Raw genomic sequence first — 22225 nt, forward strand, 5'->3', positions numbered from 1 at the left:
GGCGGAAAAACAGAAATCGACTTCTCCATTGCGGGTTTTCTACCCTCAGAGGCGATTTTCCGCATCAGATGAGAAGACGCAACTGTAAGCATGGTAAGTATTCAGATTGATTGTAGATGGTTTTCAGAGGGGAATTGAGAGCAGATCATCCAAATTCACCTGTTATTTCAGAGAGAATTGACATATGCGGATTTTGCCCGAAGAAGTACTCCGTTTTCATTTTTCTGCGGGTTGCTAAACGAGAGGTAAGGCTGTAATTAATGAAAGTTACCGTTGAAATCAACGGGAATAGTGAAAAGACAAGGTTAAATCCGTTAGAAATTCTTACCTTCACTAACCCAACAGATTCAATCATAAATTCGCTCGTGTGGCGTGATTTATGAAATTAAACGGGCAAATCTGAAGTTTTCTATAAAGGGGAATGTAACAGATTTTCAAACTCTCGCTTTACTGTCGAATTGTTAAAATTGCTTAGTATATGCAATAATTCCCGAGTTTGCTGAGTTTGTTTTCTGTTGCATCACTATTATTCATCCGCATATCCATTATTATCCTTCAAGCAATATGGCAGCGAGATTTGCAGGTTTCGATAGCATGGGTGGCATCAAGTCCGCATGGTCGACCATAACGGACACTTCACTCCGTTTCTACGACATGAAGGACTTTCAGAGGAGATTGAAAACAGAACCTATCCACCCTATCACGGAGAGACTCAGAGGAAGCGGATTGGTGGAAGCAGCTGGCTTCCCAGTAGCAGTTCAAGCCCCGGAGTTGATTCTCGAATGCATCAACAACTACAACCCAGACACCAAGCAAATCCTCTTGCCTGATCAATCAGTTTTGATTTCAATCGACAGGCAAGCAGTGGTGAACTGTCTGAGAATTCCGGAGAGAGAAGAATTCTCTAACCTAACCATGGGTGGAGCTATGTCGGAGTTCTCCTTGAAGAAGATGATCTGGAGGAAAGAAATAATGAGCTCTTGGTTTCAGAGGCCAAGAGGAGCCAAGAGTAAGGTCCCTAAAACCCTCTTCGGTACTGACCTCAAACCAAAGATTGTGGACATCCTGGTCCTGTTGCATCGGCTCAAAGGTGAGGTAGAAGCTTTTAATTTTATGGAGCAATGTTTCTTTCTAGTGCAAGTTATATGCTCAGATACTCAGTATATAGATTGGGCGCATGAGGTGAGTGAGCATCTTGCTAGAGCTCTCGCCGCAGCTAAGTTTTATAATTCTTTCTATATGTCGTCCTTTTTGATATACATGTTGGCTTCTCTTCAGTTATGGCCAGGACTTCCCAGAATTGAGGAATTTCCTGAAGATGTTAAAAGTTATGAGTTTTATCCATGCTTACAATTGCAAAATAGTTATACAGATTATGTCAGAGTGAATGACGCCTTTACTATGAGAATTTGCAGGGAACTTCAAGGATGTCCGGAGCGGAGATTCAGTCCTGAAGCGATGGCGGCAATCAGTCAATTTGGCTGTTATTTCATCCAGTTCTTATCCTTTTCTTATTTGCGTCTTGCAGCATTTGATGGTTTCCCAATGAAGCTGCCCAGATACCCAAACGACATGATCGTGCTCGTAGAGATCGTGAGACAAGCCGTCCAGGTGAACGTGCTGAGCGCCAGTATGCGGAAGAAAGGGTATGAATTCCCCATAAGAGTCAGAGCTTATAGCTGCGAGGCCAGACCGGATGCAAAGAACATCCTCAAGGCGTTTGAAAGCAAATACAAGCTGGAAGAGTATGAGGTAGTCAGGCCCATGTTCGATCCCAATGGTTATGCCCGAGATGTGCTCCAAATTGGGAGCGTGATCAAACATGTGACTACCATGGAAGACTACTGGGCGGACTGTAAAGACGAGCTGGAGAGCCGTGATCGGGCATTTGCAAGATTCACTGTGGAGCAGGTAAAAATGTATGGTGTCAATCTAGACGTGGAAGGAATCAAAGATGACGGCCAAAATATGTATAGTCATACATATTTGACCAAGTTGCGGAACACGCCTGTCAGTTCCAAACCATACTTCAATGTCGAGGAAGATTTCGATGTTATGATGGCGAAAATCATCAAGCGGACTGGAAAATGGGTAGAATGGACAGCTAAGAAAGGTCGGAGCAGAAGTAAAGCCACTCAAGCTTCACCAGCCACAGCTACCCCTGCTTCATCATAGAGCGCTACTCCCAGTACCACAACTTCAGCTGCACAAGGACCAGCTCAGTCCGTCGGAGGAGGAGATCAACCCCCAGAGAAGAACATTCCGATAGTACCAACATGCCAAGGCGGATCGTTGCCAGTCATCGGAACTCAGGCTGCAGCAGAGGAAAAGGAGGCCGAAGAGCCAAAGGATGGATCCACTTCTCCAATCCCTTTTTCTCTTTCCACTCCACCCCCATCTCCTCAGCTCGCCCCAAGTTCACCATCTCATCATAGCCCTACTCCAGCCATAAGTGCCCTGTCCTTAAAGCCTACTGGCTCCTCTATTCAAATTGTAAAGATCAAGGATGATCAAAGTAGTAGCACTGAACCTGAAGAAGAAAAGGAGATCCCTAGTTCCTCTCGACTTCTCTCTCGAGACCAGAGGAACCCATTCTCTGCGACTACTGCTGCAGTGACTCAAGTAAAGAGGAAGATGTTCACCATTGAGTCTCTGGGAATGGCCTCTAAGATAATTAGCACAGAGTCTTGGCTTGAAGACACCCTGGAGAAGAAGAGGAAGAGGAAAGATGACAGCACTCCTGCGAAAGATATAGTGTCTCAAGCAGTTCATTCGGGATCGATGATGGTGAAGGCCAAGAAGCAGAGAACCCTATCCATACTAGGGCATGATACAGAAACAGGGCACCTAACCATGGAGGTGGTGAAACCAAACAGAGTGGGAAAAATTGAAGATTTGACTCCAGCAGACTTCACTCTGCATTCCATCGATCTCGGAGAAGCCAGGCATGACACTAAAGTGGGCCTATGGAAATCAAGTAACGAAGTAATAGAGGAGCAGCTGGAGAACCTCAAGGTATCAAAGATTAAGATGAAAGCTGAGATCGAAGAACTAAGAAAATTCATCCGACAGTTAGTTGTCCCATTGGCAACTATTACCGGTTTACCCGCTACAGAGGATCCTTTGGCAGAAGAAGTGCAGGCCTTCATATCACAGCTGCAGAAAGATAGGCACTTCGGTCAGATCGGGAAAGAGTGGATCAAAAAGCTTAATACTGATGGAATCGCCCTCATTAGTCAAATCGGCAATGTGCTCATCCGATTAGAAGCAGAAAAGGGCAATATTACTGCCAATAGTAATATTCTGGCGGGAGAAGAGGCGAAATGCACAGAATCCATTTCTCTTCTGAATATGATCATCCAGATGAAAGCCAAGGATGCAATTGAAGCAAAGATTCTGAAGAAAGGAGATGAACCATTGAATGAATGGATCAGAAGCATGCAATTCAAGCGGGAAATGATCTAGGAAGCCGAGAAAGGGCTTAGAGAAACAAAGGATAAAGTAAAGAAGGCCCAAGAGAAAGCTTTTGAGCTCATACGAGGATTGCACACTGAATCACAAACCAGTGGGCAAGGGAAGTCCTTCATCGACATTGATATGATGAAAAACAACTTCTCCACGCATTTGAGCAATCTGTCTGGGATAGCTCCAAGCAGCCAAAACAGAGTGTCAGAACTACAAACACTTAGCGGATGCGTGCACGTGGTAGCTGAGGAAGCAGTGAATCAGCATAATCAAGCCAAAGAATTTACTCAAGAACATGCAAGGTGGCTATTGAGATTCACAAATGTACACGTACCAAGCTATGATGAATTAACCCCAATCATAGCGGCTGCTAAAGCATATAAGGCAAAAACTGAAAAGGGGAAGAAGCCTAAATGATTCAAAATTCCCCCTTTTGTTTTCTATTCCATTAATCTTAGGATTTTGTAAATGTGTAGATATGATAAGTTGGCATCTCGCCATTTGTCATCTTGAGAAGATGAGCCGATTTAAATTCCATTGTAACGGTCATCTCTCTCACCCTATATGTAAGATTTTGAATGATTAATAAAGGGTCGGCAAATTTTTGGTGTGAATCCGGTTGCAGAGACAATTGAATTTATGCCATTTCTTTACTGTCCTTTTCTTTTCATTCGTGTATGAGATACTTCTTCGATATTGGATGGAAATGGTTTAGTGAATAGAGTTTCATTTCATTGTTTCTATTTAATTGAACTAGTGAACCGATCAGAGTATTGGAGCTAGTAGTGGGAAATATCTCGGTTAGTGTTTTGTTCTCCATATGCATTCCCTTATATTTCAGTCATCTGCATTAGATCTTATATTACATTGTTGCATGTCGAAAATCATGAGATCGTGAAGATCCGAACGCAGTAGCACTAACTAATCATCTCATATTGCATTCGCGGTCCATATCTTGCATTTCATTCTGTTGTGTTGCGGGAGCCATAAGATTGTGGGTGCCATATACATAACATCCTAACATTTAGATTCCTGCCTGAGTTTCACTTGTCTGGGTGAGACTTGGTTTCCTCTCCTGTTCTCGGGTTAAGAGCATACCCCGCATTAGTTTTAGGAATCAAACATAATTCATCGAATATCATTCATAATAGGGAGCTGTACCTACAAATTCAGAGATAAGCCAGTTAACAAGAAAACGGCTTTTCAACTGTTGCAAACAGATTTTGTTTATTTTTCGGGCATCAAGAGTCATATTGACAGAAGAAATTAAAAAGAACGAATCTGTTTACCAACAGTTATCATGCAACATATAGGATTCACATTTCATTTTAAGTCCCCTCCGTTGTGAACTATTCATCCAACTAGGGCACCGGTTCTGTAGAAGATAGTAAACAATATCCTGGTACTAGATATCTGTTACTACACCTTGATCAATGTCAACTTGAGATACTATCATTTTCTTCTAATCTTTTAGATGTGTCTCATTCTCAAACTTAAATTTCTATTTGTCGCCAATTTGATTAACATCTATTATTCTTGACAATCCTTGCCCTCTAACTAATCTCATGGGTTGGATCTCTAGATCAAATTCTTGCAATATCTCCATCCATTTACCTTTTCTTTCACCAAGTTCATTATGCATCAATTATGTCTTTATTGTTGGATCCAATACAATAGCATACACCTTACTCCTTAGTATGTAGTGGTGGAACTTCTTTACTGCTTTAATCAAGGCGAAGGAATGTTTATCAAGGTTGGAATAATTCAACTCAACATTTCTCAAAGGATAGCTCATAAAAGAAATAGGTCTTTCATCTTCCTTCTCCTTCTTCTAGGTTAGGATACCAGTGCACAAATGTTCAAAAGTGAAGGAATATATCTTAAAGGGAAGTTTGTAATTAGGACTTACCAATATTAGAGATATGGAGATGACTACTTTGATATTATCAAATGATTTCTTGTGGTAGCCCCCTTTTTTAGTAAACCATTAAGGGGACACACTATCTTTGCAAATCCACTTATGAATTTTTGCACAAAATTTATCTTTCTAAAGAAAGACTTGAGTTCCTTCCAAATTCTGGGGGTGATAACTTTAGAATGGCTTCAACTCTATCAAGATCAATGGAGATGCCAACTTCAAAAATAACATGACCTAGGAGATTTCCCTTAGTGACCCCAAATGAACATTTATTGGGATTAAGAGATATGCCATATTTATGACACCTATTGAATACCTATCTTACAACAATGTGAGTAGTTCAATCCTTTGAAAAGATAGACAAGTCATCCATATAGATAACTATACATTTATTAATCAGTCCCTTAAAAGTTTCATCCATGGCTCATTGAAATATAGCCCCTGCATTAATCAATCCAAATGGCATTTTCCTGTAGGTGAAGGTTCCCCATTTGGTCACAAAGGTAGTCTTTAGCCTATCTTATTCTTCTACCATTACTTGATTATATCCTGAATATCCATCCAAGAAAGACATCAATCAAACCATTCACAATTTTTAAGACCTCATGTAGTGAGGGTAGTGGATAATTGTCCTTTTGAGATGCTAGGTTCAAATTACAAAAATCTATGCAAAGTTGAATCTCCCTAGTCTTCTTTTGTATAGGAACTAAATTAGACACCCATGTAGAGTGATGCATAGGGAAAATAATCTTAGCATCTAGTAATTTCTTGACTTCTTTCATTATTAGAGGTTCTAGGATAGGATTGACAACTCTTTGCCTTTTTCAGAAAGGTTTGGCATCAAGTTTGAGTGGAATATCATGTGTAATAATCTCGGGGTCATATGTCTTCAATTCTTGATAGCTCTAGGAAATGACATCCTTATATTTTGTAAGCAATTTGAGCATGTCTTCCCTTTCTTATAGATTACACGCTTTCCCAATTCTTACCAATTTGGGATCATCTTTTGTTCCTAAATTATATGGATTGCATTCCTCAGTCCCTTTCTCTTTAGTGGTATTTTTATTAAACATTGATTCATCATGATCAAAAATGTGCTCCAACTTGATCATCCCCTTAGGAATAGTATTAGGTTTCAAATTCAAGATTCCATCATCATCTTGAGTTGTACTATCCTCAGGTATGTTGTCTAGAGTGTCATCTATTTCTTACCCTTTAAAGTGGCTGCTGCAATAATAAATTTAAGAATATGTTGATCATCCTAAAAAACTTGGAAGTCTATGATATTTTCGGGAATAGATGGAGCAGCAATCAATTTGACTAAAAATGACTTTAATTTTGTTCTTTTGACTGGTCGTAATGCACTTGTTAAAATAGTGAGAGTATTTTCTACCATATCTTTCCTTCTTGGAATAGACTTTATATTGAAAGCTTCAAAATTATCTAGTAGATACCATACCCTTTCCCTATAAGCAATAAACATCTTATCATTATAGGAATATAGTGATTTCACTTATCGAATAACCAATTGAGAATCTCCTTCAGCTATAAGAGCTGTAACTCCTTTCTCGAGTGCAAAAAAGAGTCCTTGAAACAATGCTTTGTATTTTGCAACATTGTTGGTACATCTAAACTGTAATCTATATGATGTATAGAAAGACTTACCTTTTGGACTAATCAACTCAATACATGCACTGACTCCTAATTTGCATTTGGAACCGTTGAATCAAAGTGTCCAAATTGGGCTTTCCTTGGGTTTTCTAACCTTATGCTTATTTTTCCTTAGTTTTTCCTTTACCTAAGCTTGGAAGGATTGTCTCTTGGGTACCCATTGTAATATTTTGCAAGGTGGGCTTACTGATTTTCCATTGTCATTCTTCAAGACTGGGAGCATATGTTTTTCCTATTTGTCTTGAATTTCATCTATCAATTCTTTGATTTCATCCATTTTGAAGTCCATCCCTAGCCTTTTATGTACTATCTTATTCTTTTACTTTGATCATTCCAAGTGGAGGAGAAGACAATCCTCCACCTTCCGAAGAAGTATCACTGTATGATGCATTTAGATCTTTAGTTTCCTCTTCAATCTCTTTGATAATGTCTGAGGTATTTGTAAGACTTTGGTTTTCTAAGGGTTCATTTTGTGGATCATTGACTTTCTTTACTCCCATCATTTTTGTTAACACCTTAGCAACTGATTCTTGACATGATGAACATTCAAACTTTGAATGGCTAACTTTATGTAACTGAAAAAATCCTAGGAGAAGGAGGATATTAGGGTCATCTTCTTCTCCTAGACATTGCAAATTAGACATCATATGGTCTATGAATTACGTTATGACCTCATCTTTTGGGGTTGAAATTATGGAATCCATATCTTGATCATCTAATATTTTGGTCAAAGTTGTATAAAAAACCATTACTTTGTAGGAGCCTAAATCTATTTGTAAGAAGGCTACCTCATTAGGAGAATTATATTCTATAATCATCTTTTTAAACTTTGGCTCTGCATCTATTTTGATTTGATTATTCAAACCTTTCCACAAAAACCAAAGCTAGGTGAAATCCATGGAAAACCATTACCTTAGGCACTTCATCCATTCCCTACTTAGGAGTAATCCATATGTTTCTAGGATATCAACCACATGTATATCAATGACATCTTGAATCTGTGGGTCAACTATTAATAGTATCCACACATCTTTTAGTACACATATGACCTTCACCATTGTCTTGCCCAACTATATTACTATTCAATTGGTCGGTTGAGGACTGATTCCTAATTTTTGTGCTATGGAAAATGGCATGATGCTACATGAGTCTCCCAAATCAATAAGGAAATTTTGAAGATTCTTCTCATATATCCTAATGTTGAGAAAAAATGGGGGCACCTCAATATTGTCTTTAAACATGGTGGGAAATGCCTCTGTAGTGTTAACTTGTTGGTATGTTGTCTTTTGAGAGGTATTACTCATATTGTGGGGTGCCTTGGTATGATCCAAGGTCTTCATGAGTGCTTCTCATTGTTGTGGAGAATTTTGCAACATGTCAAACATGGACATGTTGGCCTTTGTTTGTTTCAGGTCTTCTATGACACTATACTTTTTAGTAGACCAAGAAAGGTTTTTCAATATTGTTGGTACATTTCCTTTGTTTTCATTTGGTTGTCCTCCATATGGTGGTTTAATTGGTGCTAGATTATTACTTGCTCTTGGATTAGGAGGAGTTGGTTGTAGTGCTGGGGGAATTCCATCTATTAGAGGTTCCTTTCTACTTCTTAAGTTATATGTATTTCGATTGTCATTACGAAAAGAAAACATCTCTTCATGCTGAAGGTCAGGTTCTTGGCTAAATGGGAATGAGAATTCTTCATTGACTGGTTGCTCTACCTATGTACTTTGTACAAAATCATAGGATTCTAACAACATAGTATTAAATTGCACAGGTGGAACATTATTGTTTACTGGTGGATTTTGAGTCATTTCTTGATTTCCATCATAGTATGGACCATCATTGTTAGATGCATTTTGACCATCATCATATTGATTGATATCTATGAACTAAATATTGTTGTTGTTATTGTCTGTAGGAATGCTTCCATTATTCAGATGGGTATTCCACTATCGGTTCTATCTTTGGAAGCCATTATTGGGATCAGGAGGATTAACATTGTTCCCTCTATTATTGTTTTTTGTATTGTTGTTCTCACTATTATTGTTCCCACTAAAGTTCCTATTATAATTTTGACCATAACTATTGTTGTAAGGCTCAATGTTGTTTCTTTGAAAATTATTATTCTATCCTTGTGACAACCATAGACGAGTCAGCTCGTTGTTCATTTATGACATAGTCTTTTTCATCTAACCAAATTTGGAAATAAAGCTATTGCCTACTTCAGTGGGTATTGTTGTCTTTTACTCAAAGAAGGTAGCTTTCAAAGGTTCATACCCTAGATACGTTAGAGCAGGGTTTTGTGAAGAAGGTGCCTATTGTAATGGAACTAGATTCAAAGGTAGGAATGGGCTAGGAATTGTAAGTACTCTGATAGGTTTTGTTGGCATTGTCGTGATAGCTTGGTTTGGAAGTATCAATCCTCCTCTATTAGGATTTGCTTTCTTAGTAAATGTTATTGCTTCTGCAAAGACCTTTTCCAATGTATCAATATTTGATGCAAGAAGTCTTCTCAAAAAAATAGCAGTAAGAGGGTCCATGACATTTAGGTAAATCTAAATAGCCACTTCAACTAGTATAGTATATGGTGTTTCCAATTTGCAATATGTCATATGAAAGTGATGATTGAAGTGTGAAACTGTGTCAGCTAGATCCCTTTTGATTGATATGAATTTTTGATGTATCATCATTGGGTTGACAAAAGTTTTGAATTGTTCTAAGAACAATTTTTCAAAGGTATCCCAATCTCCAATACATCCAGGTGGAAAATTGACATACCAATTGTAGGCAACTTCCCCCAAAGAGTAAGGGAATAAATGAAGGACCACATCCTGATTGGAAAAATATTTTTGGTTGCAGATTTCTTTGAATATTTTAATGTGGTCTTCAATAGTTTGTGTTTCTCCATAGATGAACCTTGGGAAAAACTTCTCAGGATTCTTAGAGAGGTCATGGAGTGCTCCTCTCAGGTTTATTGGTGAATTGATAGTATTTGCAAAAAAGGCCATTGGAGGCAAACCTAAAGGTGGTTCTTGTGGAGGTGGAGTTGAAGAAGATGATGAAATGTTGAAGGGAAGTGGTTGAATTTGAGGTATTCCTTTATCACTGTGAGGCTTGCAAAATTGGTTAAGCTTGAGAAACTGGTGTGCACTTGGAGAAGATCTCAAAGATTGTTGAAATGGGGATTTTGGATCAAGATCCTCTAGTTTGCATAAATTCTAGAAAAATTGCACCTCTGCAAAAGCACACTTTCTCACAAAATGAGGCGCACCACAGAATTTAGTGCACCAACACAACAGTGCAACAACGCACCTGAACTTTCCAAAAAACTCATAATTTTTTTTGAACTTGTAGAATTTTGAAACTTTGGTAGAGTTTGGTTCTATTCTAAAAATTAATATGGCGACCCTCCTTTTAGTGCCACTTCTATTGAGTTGTTTTATGCACGATGCTAAATGACAAAAATTCTTTTGAACTCCTCTCTTGAAAAGTCAATCTTGTGAATCAACTCCAAGGTTCAAGCTGATCTTACAACCTACTAGAATCTACTCAGTTGAAGATAAATATTTTTATTCATGAGGAGGCCTTTGATGGTTTGTTTGATTTTGGATGAGATGTAGAATCTGTTCACTGCTTCAAAATAAAACACACAAAAATAACTATATTTTTGTATTTTTAATATTTTCCAATGAATGCAATCTAACAATGCAACTAATATGAATTCCTAAACTAACAAGGGGTTAGTAAAGAAAATAACAAAACTTTTGAAGAAAATAACATGAAAGTAAAATCCTAATGGGCATAAGCTATAGAAAACAACATGTCTGCAAGTAAAGCTTTTGAAGAAATCTATGGGTAACTAATGAAAATAGGAGAAAAACTTCCTTGATTCTACTGATGCAATCATCAATGGGAAACTCAATAATCATATGATGTTTCACTCTTCATAAAATTGCAAGGTCATGGAAAGTGCGTTCATATGAGACAAAGAGTTATGTAGGCACAATTCGATGATTTCTTCTCAAGCTAGATATGTTAGAAGAATTCATTAAACCGTAGAAAACACCAAAACTAAAAGATCACACAACCAAAAATAACACAATAAACTTTTGGCTCAATTGCAATTCCATGAACACAAATTCGCAAAACAATGACACATTTAGGAAAGAATCACTAACTCCAAATGTGAGCACCAAAAGCATAATATTATTGCAAAATAAATGGCAGCCCCAATTACATATTACAATAATGTATTTATAAGAAATCATCTCCTTAATTTGTGTTAAGAGTGAGAGATATCTTCATGCGATAATATGCTTTTAATTTAATAAAATAAACTAATTATATACAAACTAACAATCTAACTAGTGCTCTGATCCCCTATCCCCTGTTCTCTTCATTTTTTTGGTTGATTGTTTAGGAAGGATAATTATGAGAAAAAAGACAAGACTAGAGTCTACAAGGTCTTAAGCCTTTGTCTAGTCATCTTTCTTTCACCCACTAGCAATTTGTGGATGATACTATTTTGGGAGGAGATGCTTCTGTCTAGGAGGCTAGAGTGTTTAAGGGTTTGATGAATACTTACACTAGGGGTTCTAGCCAAGCTATTGAATGGGATAAGAGCTTGATCTACTTCATCAATACTCCATTGGAGAGACAGAGGAAAATTGCTCGTATCCTAGGAAATGGTATAGAGACCCTTCCAGCAAGTTATCTTAGTATGCCTTTGGGGTCCAAACCCGTGGAATCTTTTTGGAACAACATCATTAATAGATTCAACAAGAAATTAGCTGGCTAGAAAGGTGCTACTCTCAACTAGGTAGATAATTGCACTTTGGTGAAATCAATTTTCTGAAATCTCCCTACTTATGCCTTAATTCTCTTTGGGATTTTGACTAAGCAAGTTGACAAAATGGAGAAGATCCAGAGGAACTTTCTTTGGACAGAGATTGAAGAGCACGAGATATATCATCTTGTTTCTTGGAACCATGTTTTCCTTCCCAAATATTATGGGGTCCTTAGTATTAGAAAAATCAAACATCTTAATAATGCCCTTTTAGCAAAACAGATCTAGCACATTTTTTAGGGTACTGGAGAATGGAGGGAAATCATGATTGAGAAATACTTACAAAGGTAGTCTCTTAGCTTTTTGCTTCATGAGACTGAGATTCCTCAAGGATCTTACATATGGAATGGGATCCTAAAGGAAAAATTCCTGGCTAAGTCCAAGGCTAAATGGAAAGTTGGTAAAGTTGAAAATATCTTATTTTGGCAGGATGATAGAATGGAGAAGATTTAGAGGAACTTTCTCTGGATAGGGATTGAAGAGAAACAAGATATATCATATTGTTGCTTGGGACCATGTTTTCCTTCCCAAATATTATGGGTGCCTTAGTATTAGAAAAATCAGACATCTTAATAATGCCCTTTTAGCCAAACAGATCTAGCACATTTTTTAGGGTACTGGAGAATGGAGGGGAATCATGATTGAGAAATACCTACAAAGGTACTCTCTTAGCTTTTTGCTTCATGAGATTGAGATTCCTCAAGTATCTTACATATGGAATGGGATCCTAAAGGAAAAATTCCTGGCTAAGTCCAAGGCTAAATGGAAAGTTGGTAAAGGTGAAAATATCTTATTTTGGCAGGACGACTGGATGAACCAGGGGCCTCTTATTGACCACCCTAATTATAGAAGATGGGTAGAACCATGCATAAGAAAATATGGTATGAATGTTAATGATTATAGATTAGGTAATGGATGGCAAGAGCTACCTATGATATCCCCAGACCTTAAATCTTTGATGATTATCTTGAATGCTATTTTCATAAATAACAAGAGGGATGAAGTCATTTGGGGAGATAACCTAAATGGGAAATACTCTATCACCTTTGGGTATTTTTCATTGTGGGATAGAATAGAGTAACCCATCTAGGCTAAGGCATGGACTCCTAGCCTTACCCCAAAAATCAACATCTTCTTTTGGCTTTTGCTCCAAGACAAAATCCTTACTTTGGATAATTTAGCTAAGAGAGGTTAGATTATCCCCAACAGGTGCAGTTTATGTAAGTACAATTTGGAGATGGTCAATCACTTATTTATTCATTACTCTTATTCCTCCAAAGTTTAGAACCTCTTGACCAGGGACTTTTGGGTTAGCTGGTGTCCCCCGGCTAACATCCAAGAATTTTTTAGCCAATGGAAGAGTTTACACTTAGGTATGATCACCCAATTAATTTTTTCCTAGTCCCTCCTGCACTTCTACTAGGGAATTTGGAAAGAGTATAATAACTAAATTTTTAGAGACAGGGAATCCCCTAAGTTTGTTATTGCTGAGAAAATTAAAAGATTAATGAAGAACTTTTCCATCACAAAGGAAGGAATTATTGAAGAAGGTGGAAAAAAAAGAGAAAGGAAAAAGGAAAGGGATAGGAAAAGATAGGAGCCCAAGTGGTTTTTCCCCCCTAAAAATTGGCACAAAGCCAATTTTGATGGGGCTACCAAATGGAACCTTGGCCCTACTGGTAGTGGAGGCATTATTAGAAATAACTATAGTGAAGGAGTTGTAGCTTTTTCCTACCCTCTTGGACATTAGATGAATCATTTCATAGAAGCTAGTGCTACTAGTGACATTGTTAAACTGGCCCTAGCTTTTGGGATTGAGAACCTATGGCTGGAGTGGGATTCCTTAAATATCATAAATTGCCTAAATGGTAACTCTATGCCTTCTTGGACCATTGTGAATGTGATCGAGGAGTTAAAGTCTGACTTGGGTAAGTTCAACAAGACCCATATTAGCCACATGTATAGGGAGGCCAATTCAGCAATCGACTGGTTTGCAAATGAGTGGTCGCCAAAAATTTGATGATGATGTGGCATGTTGGTGACATCTTTTTGGTGGCAATGAATGATTTAATTCTACTAGACTACATCCATGGAAGTACTAAAATAATCTAAATTTAATAATGAGAAGATTTGCAAGATTGCACGTTGAAGTGGGAGTTAATGAAAATATGTGAAAATCTTTTCACAACATGATAGCATGTATGTATGGCACACTTTATGGGTTGTCTTGAATACAACCATTAAAACTAGTAAATTCAAAAATGTTTTCGAGTTTTTCATTTTGAAGTAGGCCACAGTCTATAAGAAAACTATGAGCAGATGGGGGCTTTTTGAACCCGAGTAAACCATGGTAGGGGAGAGAAGTAGTAGGGAGCTGTCGGGGGAGGCAGAGAATTAGAAGAAGAAGTTGAAGGTTTGCAATAAGTTGGAAAAGGGTTGAATCACTAGATTCTTAGAGAAGCTCCATAGATTTGATGCAAGGATCACCAAGATTATGGTGGATTCCTAGAAAAAAGAGAGAGTCAAAATTGATGGGGTCACCCACATTGTCAATGTGGATTTGATAGCCCAGGTTGTGGAGATCCCTCTGGAAGGGAGTAACTTCTTCAGAGACAAGAAAATGTCGACAAACACTATCAAAGTTTTTGCAAAGAACGAAGCTAAGAGGAACAAACTTGTTAAGGTGGAGACATATTACAAGATGGAGTCAATTAAAAAGATATGGAGGTACATCCTAAGGATTATCATTAAATATAATTCTCTGGACCCCAGATTTGATAGGATCATAATGCATCATTTTGTTCTGCTTAATCACTTTAGGCATGGAATCAAAATCTCTTTTCCTTTTTTATCTTTTCACCTCTATGAGGAAGGGCATTGAGGGTTTTAAGAGGAAACCTACCGCTAACCCAGCCCTTCATGAGGGATTACTCCTCCTAGTCTATGAGTATCTAAAGACTCAAACTAGGGAAAAATCCCTTGGTGATATAGGTTGTGCATCTAAGGAAACTAGGAGTTTGAATTTTGAGGATGGGCATAGCATAAAATCAGAAGAAGAGGAAAATGCTTCCTCTAAAGGTAAAGCCCCCAAGGAAGAAAGGAAAGTCACTCCCTCTGCCCGCATTCCTTGCAGAAAGAGTCGCAAAGGCTTACCCCCCATTCCCCTTAAGTCTGAGCCTCAAGAGGAGGAGGAGGATAATGATGATGAAGAGGATATAGAATTAGAGGAAGAGAAGAAGGGGGAGGATGAAGAGAAGGAGGAGGAGGATTTAGCTAACATGTTGGGGAATCCCAAAAAAAGGAAAGAAAATGAGACTTTTCTATTGGATGAAACCAATGACCAGATTCCTAAGACTCTAGGCCCTAGCCCCACTACCTCTCCATCTGAGGGGAAGATAGAAATTTTGAGGAAAGAGAGTGGGGAGGTGATAATGAAAAATAGGAGGAGGTCTTGGAGGAATTTTAATACAAATACCACAAAATTGGGGATAGTCAAGGAGCTGTTGAATCTCCAAGTGATGGAAGACAATGATGGCAAATCTCACTTTGATGAACTCATTGACCCTGCTCTGGTCGTTATCTCTGATAATGTGAGGGAAACTAGGCTTAATCCTTTAAACAATGCTAAGAATAGCATGATAGACAATTTTTGGTCTATCAAATGGTTGTTCCATAAAATTGAAGACCTTAAGTGGAAAAGAAGCCAAGAAGGAAGCCAAAACATTAGTAGTGACTAGGGGCACAACGAAGAGTAGAGAAGCTAGGATGGAAGCCAATGACACTACAATATCCAGGAACACAATGCTGACCAAGAGGACAAAATCATCGAGATTGAACAAAGAGTCCAAAGGATGGAGTTCTCCCATCTGAACATGGCTAATCAAGTGATCGCTACACTAAATACCCTGAATGAGAACATTAACAATCTGGGTGAATCACTAATGAGTGTTGGATTTGGTAGGGAAAAGATGGAGAAGGCCAGCTTGGACATTGGGCAGGCTGCGGATGATTTGAAAGATACCAGGGATTCGACAGATGCTTAGAACTAGGACCAAGAAGACACAGACAATCAAAAGACCATTGAAGCTCCATAGACCCTACAAGTTCTTGATAAAGAGAACTAATAGTTAGTGCTTTCTTGTTGTCTCGTATTGTCCTAGTGTAGCTAGTCTTTTGTATCCTAGTTGCAGGCTTATTGTTTGGGTTTGGATTTTGATAAGTAGATACATTGTAGCTGGACATTTCTTAATATTTCTATTTTAGATATGTTGTAAAAACTTTTGGATTTCAGGATCCCTATAAAACCTATTTTACTTAATCAAAAGCAATTTAACTAGTGCTTAGTAGGACTCCATCCATTTTATATTCATTAATTGGATGCATTGGCCTTTACATTTCATAAAACAAAGAAATTGAGAGAAGATAAGAAGAAGAAAGCCTTTAGTTGAAGTAGTAGTGTCTAGAAGTGTCAAAAATAGAAGCTCAACCTTCATTGGGTGTTAGTCAGAGTTAAACTACTGTCAAAAATGCATTCCCAATGCATGGAAAACTCTAATCTTGGAACAGGCAGTTAACTGTCGATGCACATCTGGAAAAAAGTGCACCAACACACCCATGCACCTCTCCAAAAATATTCAAACACTTTGCAACAAAAGTGCACTAACACACTAGTGCACTAGTGCACCTACTCACCTTGAAGGTCAAAAATGCAAAAACTTCACCAACTGTGAAAATTGAATTTTCGTCTTCTAGGATTTGTCCCCCTTCATACTAGAGCTATGTCTAGATGCTTGCTCTTGAATTTCTCAATAATCTCAATGACCTCGGCTACATCAGGTAGATATAAGGCATTATACTTATCCTTGACCTTTTGTCTTTAATTATCCACCTCTATTCAGGTCTCAGCAAAATCTACAAGTTTAGTATCTAGCTCTAACAAGGCTTCTTCTATTCTAAATGCTTACTAAATTTCATCGTCAGTAAAAGCTTCTTCAAAAACCTACCTAAATTTCTCTACTACTACCTCTACTGGCATGAACTTCTCCCATGCATCATCCTTGAATATGTCGAGACATGCATCCCTATAATGTTTCTCTACCTGCAAAATTTTCTCTTGGGCTTGGTCCTTGAGCTAGTGGATCTCCACATGTAATGTTTCCATTACTTTATTACTATCTGCTATCTTTTCAATCCAATCATCAATTAAATCTAACTTCTCTATTGTATATACATCTCTAAGTTACCTATACCTCTACCCCTTTATGGCCTGTAGTACCTGTAAATCCTTACCCTATGCATGTACTTCATCCATGATATTGAAATCCTACTTCAAAATTGCTTCCATTTTATCTACATTTCTTGCATAGCATATAGTAGCTTCAACTTTCCTTGGATGATAAGCATACCCTTTTCCTCAAAATTTTCTTGTCATTGCTAACATGCATTCAAAAATGGATCCAAAGGAACTCCTCCCTTATCTCTCCCTTCAAGTGCTATAGTCAAAGTATCCTCAGGGTGTTTAGGATCCAAGGGACCAACAACTTTAGCTAAATATACTTTCAAGATTTCATTTTTCCTACGAAGTGTCATTAGTTCTACCCCCTCTTGCTTCAAACGTCTAAACACCTCCTTCATTGCCATCATGACCATCAGCTTGGCTCTATCCATTGTGGGCCTCCTGAGCATAACCTCTCTAATCTGATATCTTGGGGACTCAAATGTTCTATTTTTGAATCAAGAGGAGGGATGGCCACTTGTGTGAATAAATCTCAATTTTAGTCACTATTGATGAATGCCAATGCTCTTGCTTCTCTTGAAGGAGACTCAAGTTTCCTTAGAACATCAATCAATTCAATCATATCCTCTTCATCAGTGTTGAATTGTGGCATTTTACTTTTGATCATTTCCTTGTGTAACCACCTCAAGACTCATTCCACTGAAGGCCTACCTCTTAAGGATGAAGGAGTTTGTTCTGCCATCCCTTTTCCCTTATCACTCCTTTCTAGAGTTTTATCCTTTTGTGATGGTTCTTCCTCTATAGTTTCAGTCTCAATGGAGCCCATAGTTCTTAACTTAGTGTCTTGGGGAACTTATTGAAGATATTGAACCATTTGCATTTCCCCAGACACTTCATTGGTTGATATTTGTTTTGGTTCTTCCTCCTACTCCTTTTGAATTTGTTCTTCCTTAGCACCTGAAGGCAGGGGAGTAGTAGAGCCTTTGTCAATAGTTTTGACCTACAATGGGGATGAAGGAGTTATTTTTGGACCTTGTGGTTCTGGTGGCATTTGTGACAAATCTTCCTCTTGGGGCTCATTTGTCAGGATATCTGGATCTTGTCTCCCACCAACTCCATCCCTATAGGCATGAAATAAAAATGTGACATCTTTAATATGTTAGTGCCCTCCACATCCTACTCATCAATCCATTTCTACATTTCATCCTTGGATGTAGTTATCTGCAGAGTTTCTTTTGGAATTGATGGCGGTGTAATAGTGGAACTTCTTCTTTTTTCTTGTTTTGTGGCTCTAGCCAGCTGTGTTCTTCTTTTCAAAGGTACATCCTCCTCCTCATCCTCCTCTTCTTCTACCTCTTTAGGGATAGGTTCTAGAATAGATGGGAAAGGAACTACCCTTGTGATCACCCTTTGCCTCGTCTTGATCATAGTCTTAATCTTTTTTCCTTTCTTTGGGGTAGAAGGGGATACTTGTTTTGCCTATCAAGGAGGGGAAACTTCTTGGATTTCAACCTTTGTTTCTACTTGGCTAGGTGTAGCTGGTGGCACTTAAGGGTCTACCTAGACTCGAGAAGCTCTAGTATCTTCTAGCCCTTGAATGTTTTCTTCTTGATGCTGTGGAGGTGCTAGGATTTCACCCTCTTTTGGCTTAGCTCTTATAGGAGAACTCCTCTTTCTTTTGCCCTTTCCTTTCCTCTCCTAAGGATGATAATATCCAACTGGTCTATCCAGTTGGTATACCATTTTAGGCCTAATGGGCGACTAAGTTGCAAAGGTATAGATGGTGACCTTCTTCCCACTACCTTTGGATGGGTAGGCTTGTGCATGGAAAACCACTATCTCATGTATTCGATCAAGTTTAAATGGTTTCTTGATCCAATCCTACATCATTTTGATGATGTGTTTTATCTGATGATTAATATCATCATTCTCTTCCCTATCGACCTCAGCATTCAAAATGAGTTGTTCCCTAATTTTATCTTTGTTGAACAAAGGTTCAAGTAGCTCTCTTGAGTCTTGCTGCAATATCTACAATGGAATCTTCATCTTTAAGGACTTTTTTGCCAAATACAAAGTCATCCTACAATAATCCTTGATACAGTCATCATAGTCATTTGTCACATTCATCCAATGGTCTTTAATGGCTTCTTCATGTTGGAATTCCTTGCCTACCAGATATTGGACTCTCCTAATTTTATCAAAGCATTACCTTAGAGAATTGTATTCTTCTAGGGGATATTGATCCCATTCACACTCAAAAGAAGGAATATCCTACTTTTTCTTTACTTGAAAAGGTCCTATGATAGAGGCCATGTCCAACATGGTCTATGTTGTTACCTAACTTTTTCATATGCAGACTCAAGTTGCCAAGCAATCTCCAAAAGAACAAGTCTATCACTAGGATATCTTGGGAGCTTCTTTAGATTGATGATGGCACTAACTACACTTAGATATGTGAATGTTTTGAATTGAATGTAATAGGCACCAAGTGTTGTTACTTGTGCCACTCCATTATCTAACAACCTCTACACATAATCTCCTTCTATGAATCTAATTATGGAAAATATGATGGCATCATTAACAATTTTGTATTTGTTTCTCTACTCTAAGAGCTTCTTCTTTACCAATTAAGGGTAGATGATGTATGGCCATGAATTTGGATCCTACATGCTACCTCTTTTGTACAACCCTAGATAATCTGTTGCTCTTGAAGCTAATAAGTAAACTAGATATTGTACACTCGAAAATGTCCCACTCTAAACCCTTCTATCCAAACGATTCCATGAGTTGGAATGTTCGGATGCCAGCTTAGAGCTCCCTATCCACAGAGTGCAAGAGAGTGTATTTCAAGTTCAAGGGCTCTCAGATGAGCCTTAGAGATACTCTTCTTGCTAGTAAACCATGCAATGGGAGGTTCCAAAGACAAGATGCAAGAATGCAAATGTCCCAAGGAGTTCCTCAAGAATGCAATGCAAATGAAGATTAAGCTAGAATGAGATGCAAAGTGGAGCTATGCTAAAACATGTATGAGAATGTTACAATACCATTATTAAGCTATGTGAGATTAAGCTACATGTAAAAATGAAAGCTAAGCTAAGCTAGAATGCCATGATGCCATGGATGAGAGAATGTAGACAAGAAATAGAAGTTCTCCACAAAGCTCCAAAGAAACCTGTTAGAAAACCTGCAGCATAACAATATTCGAAATGAGGATGGATTGAGGGGGAAAGCTCTCTCCCTTTTAAATTCATACGGATGGTAGAGATCAAGATGAAGATGGTAGATGATCAATGATGGAATTTAAAAAGAGGAGCGATCCATGTGCACACACAAGTCAACCAATAGAATATAAGTTGACTTGTCATATAAGACAAAAGTCACAAAGCCTTTTCTTTTAATTGCAAAATAGAAAAAGGACTTTATGTGTGCACTTTAAGTGGGTTAGAAGAATGGGGTGTTTTATTTAATTAAAAGGGGACATGTTCTTTTAATCAAATAATGAACTTAGGATAGCATAGTCAAACTATAGGTTATAATCAAATAAATTGATTATTTGCAATTTGGTCTAGGTAAGTGATTAAATTAAACTAGCCAAAATGCTAAGAAGGGGGCTAATAGTCTAGATGACCATTTTTAGGTGATTATAGATATGATGTCATATAGAATTTCCTTTTATCTTTTATTACCTCCAACTATTTGCATAAATTTTCACTCAAATTAGTGGCCCAATCAAGTGGTATCTTTGTCATCTTGATGGTCTCAATAAAGTGCACCATGAAGATATTTACGTGTCCAGTTGATGGTAGACCCATTACTCTACTTAAAAGTATAATCGAGTACCGAATATCTTCTTTCATATATCCCCTTATCATATCCACTTTACTAGCTATCTTCCCTAGAGGAGTCTTCTCTATAGGATAAGAGGATTGTATGATCTCAGAAGCCTCTCTTAAGTGCTCTTTGTACAACCTTTCTATTGCCTCATAGGTTAACCTAATAAATTGATCTGCCCTTGGGAGATGGAATACTCTCTCAATGTTGTTGGGTTGTAGATTGAGAACAATCTCTCCTATAACACTCTTAACAACTCTTTCTTTTGGGACAATATGTTGTGAAAGTGTCATAAAAATCTCTGAAGATTGCATTAACACTGGGTGAGATGCTACATTCAGTAAACCTGAATGAATCAAAGTGAAAACCATTGCAGATCTCTCAGTGGGTTTGTTACATATCTTCAAGAATTCTTCCAAATTTGCTTGTCCTAACTTTGTATCTTTGATTTTAGAGTAATCATCATGATACCTTGATTCCATTGGAGGATCACCTTGGAACTTGAAGACGATAAGTTTTGGTGCCATTTTCTCACTTGATGAAGATGCCATTATATCAGGACAAAAGGGACACCCATTAGCTTGGAATTAAGAATGAAAAGATTACAATAATGCTTAAACTCATCCTGAACAAAATCTAACAAGTTAAATGCATGGAAAGTATGAAAACACCCCCCATTGTCCTGAAATAAAAAGTGCACACCTGGCACACCTAATAGGTGTGCTAGACATGCATATTTTTTATAATAAACTTTAACTGTAAAGTGTACACTAGCAAATCTCATCAGGTGTGCCAATAAACATCTATATTTGTAGTTGTGCATATGTTCTAAATGGCTTGGTGCACATTAGCACACCAAATTGGATGTGTTAAATGTGTACCACAGCACATTCTATGTTCTAGGTTTCGCATATGGGTGCGCAGTAGTGCACCAAATTAGGTGTGCACACCCATATTTGGAGTTTTACATTTTGTTCTAGCCCTTTTGTGTTTAAGTTCTCTTTTTAGATTCATGTGCACTTAGCACACCAAGTTAGGTGCACTAGTGTGCACCATTAGGTGCACTAGTGTGCACCATTAGGTGTGTGTTTCTTTGTGCAGGGAGCTGGTGGGGTGGTGCACTAGACTGGGAGTGCAACTTCAAATAGAGGGTGTTACAACAAAGATTTGTATAGGAATGAAGAATTAAAGTGAGAAGGGACTGAGTGCCTCTTGTGGATGCAGGGGGTGTGGTTCACCAAAGCTTGGAAGTTCAAAA

The sequence above is a fragment of the Cupressus sempervirens genome, chromosome 1, assembly GCF_028749045.1.
Source record: "Cupressus sempervirens isolate cs-2001-9-10 chromosome 1, ASM2874904v1, whole genome shotgun sequence".
In the NCBI taxonomy this organism is placed as follows: Eukaryota; Viridiplantae; Streptophyta; class Pinopsida; order Cupressales; family Cupressaceae; genus Cupressus; species Cupressus sempervirens.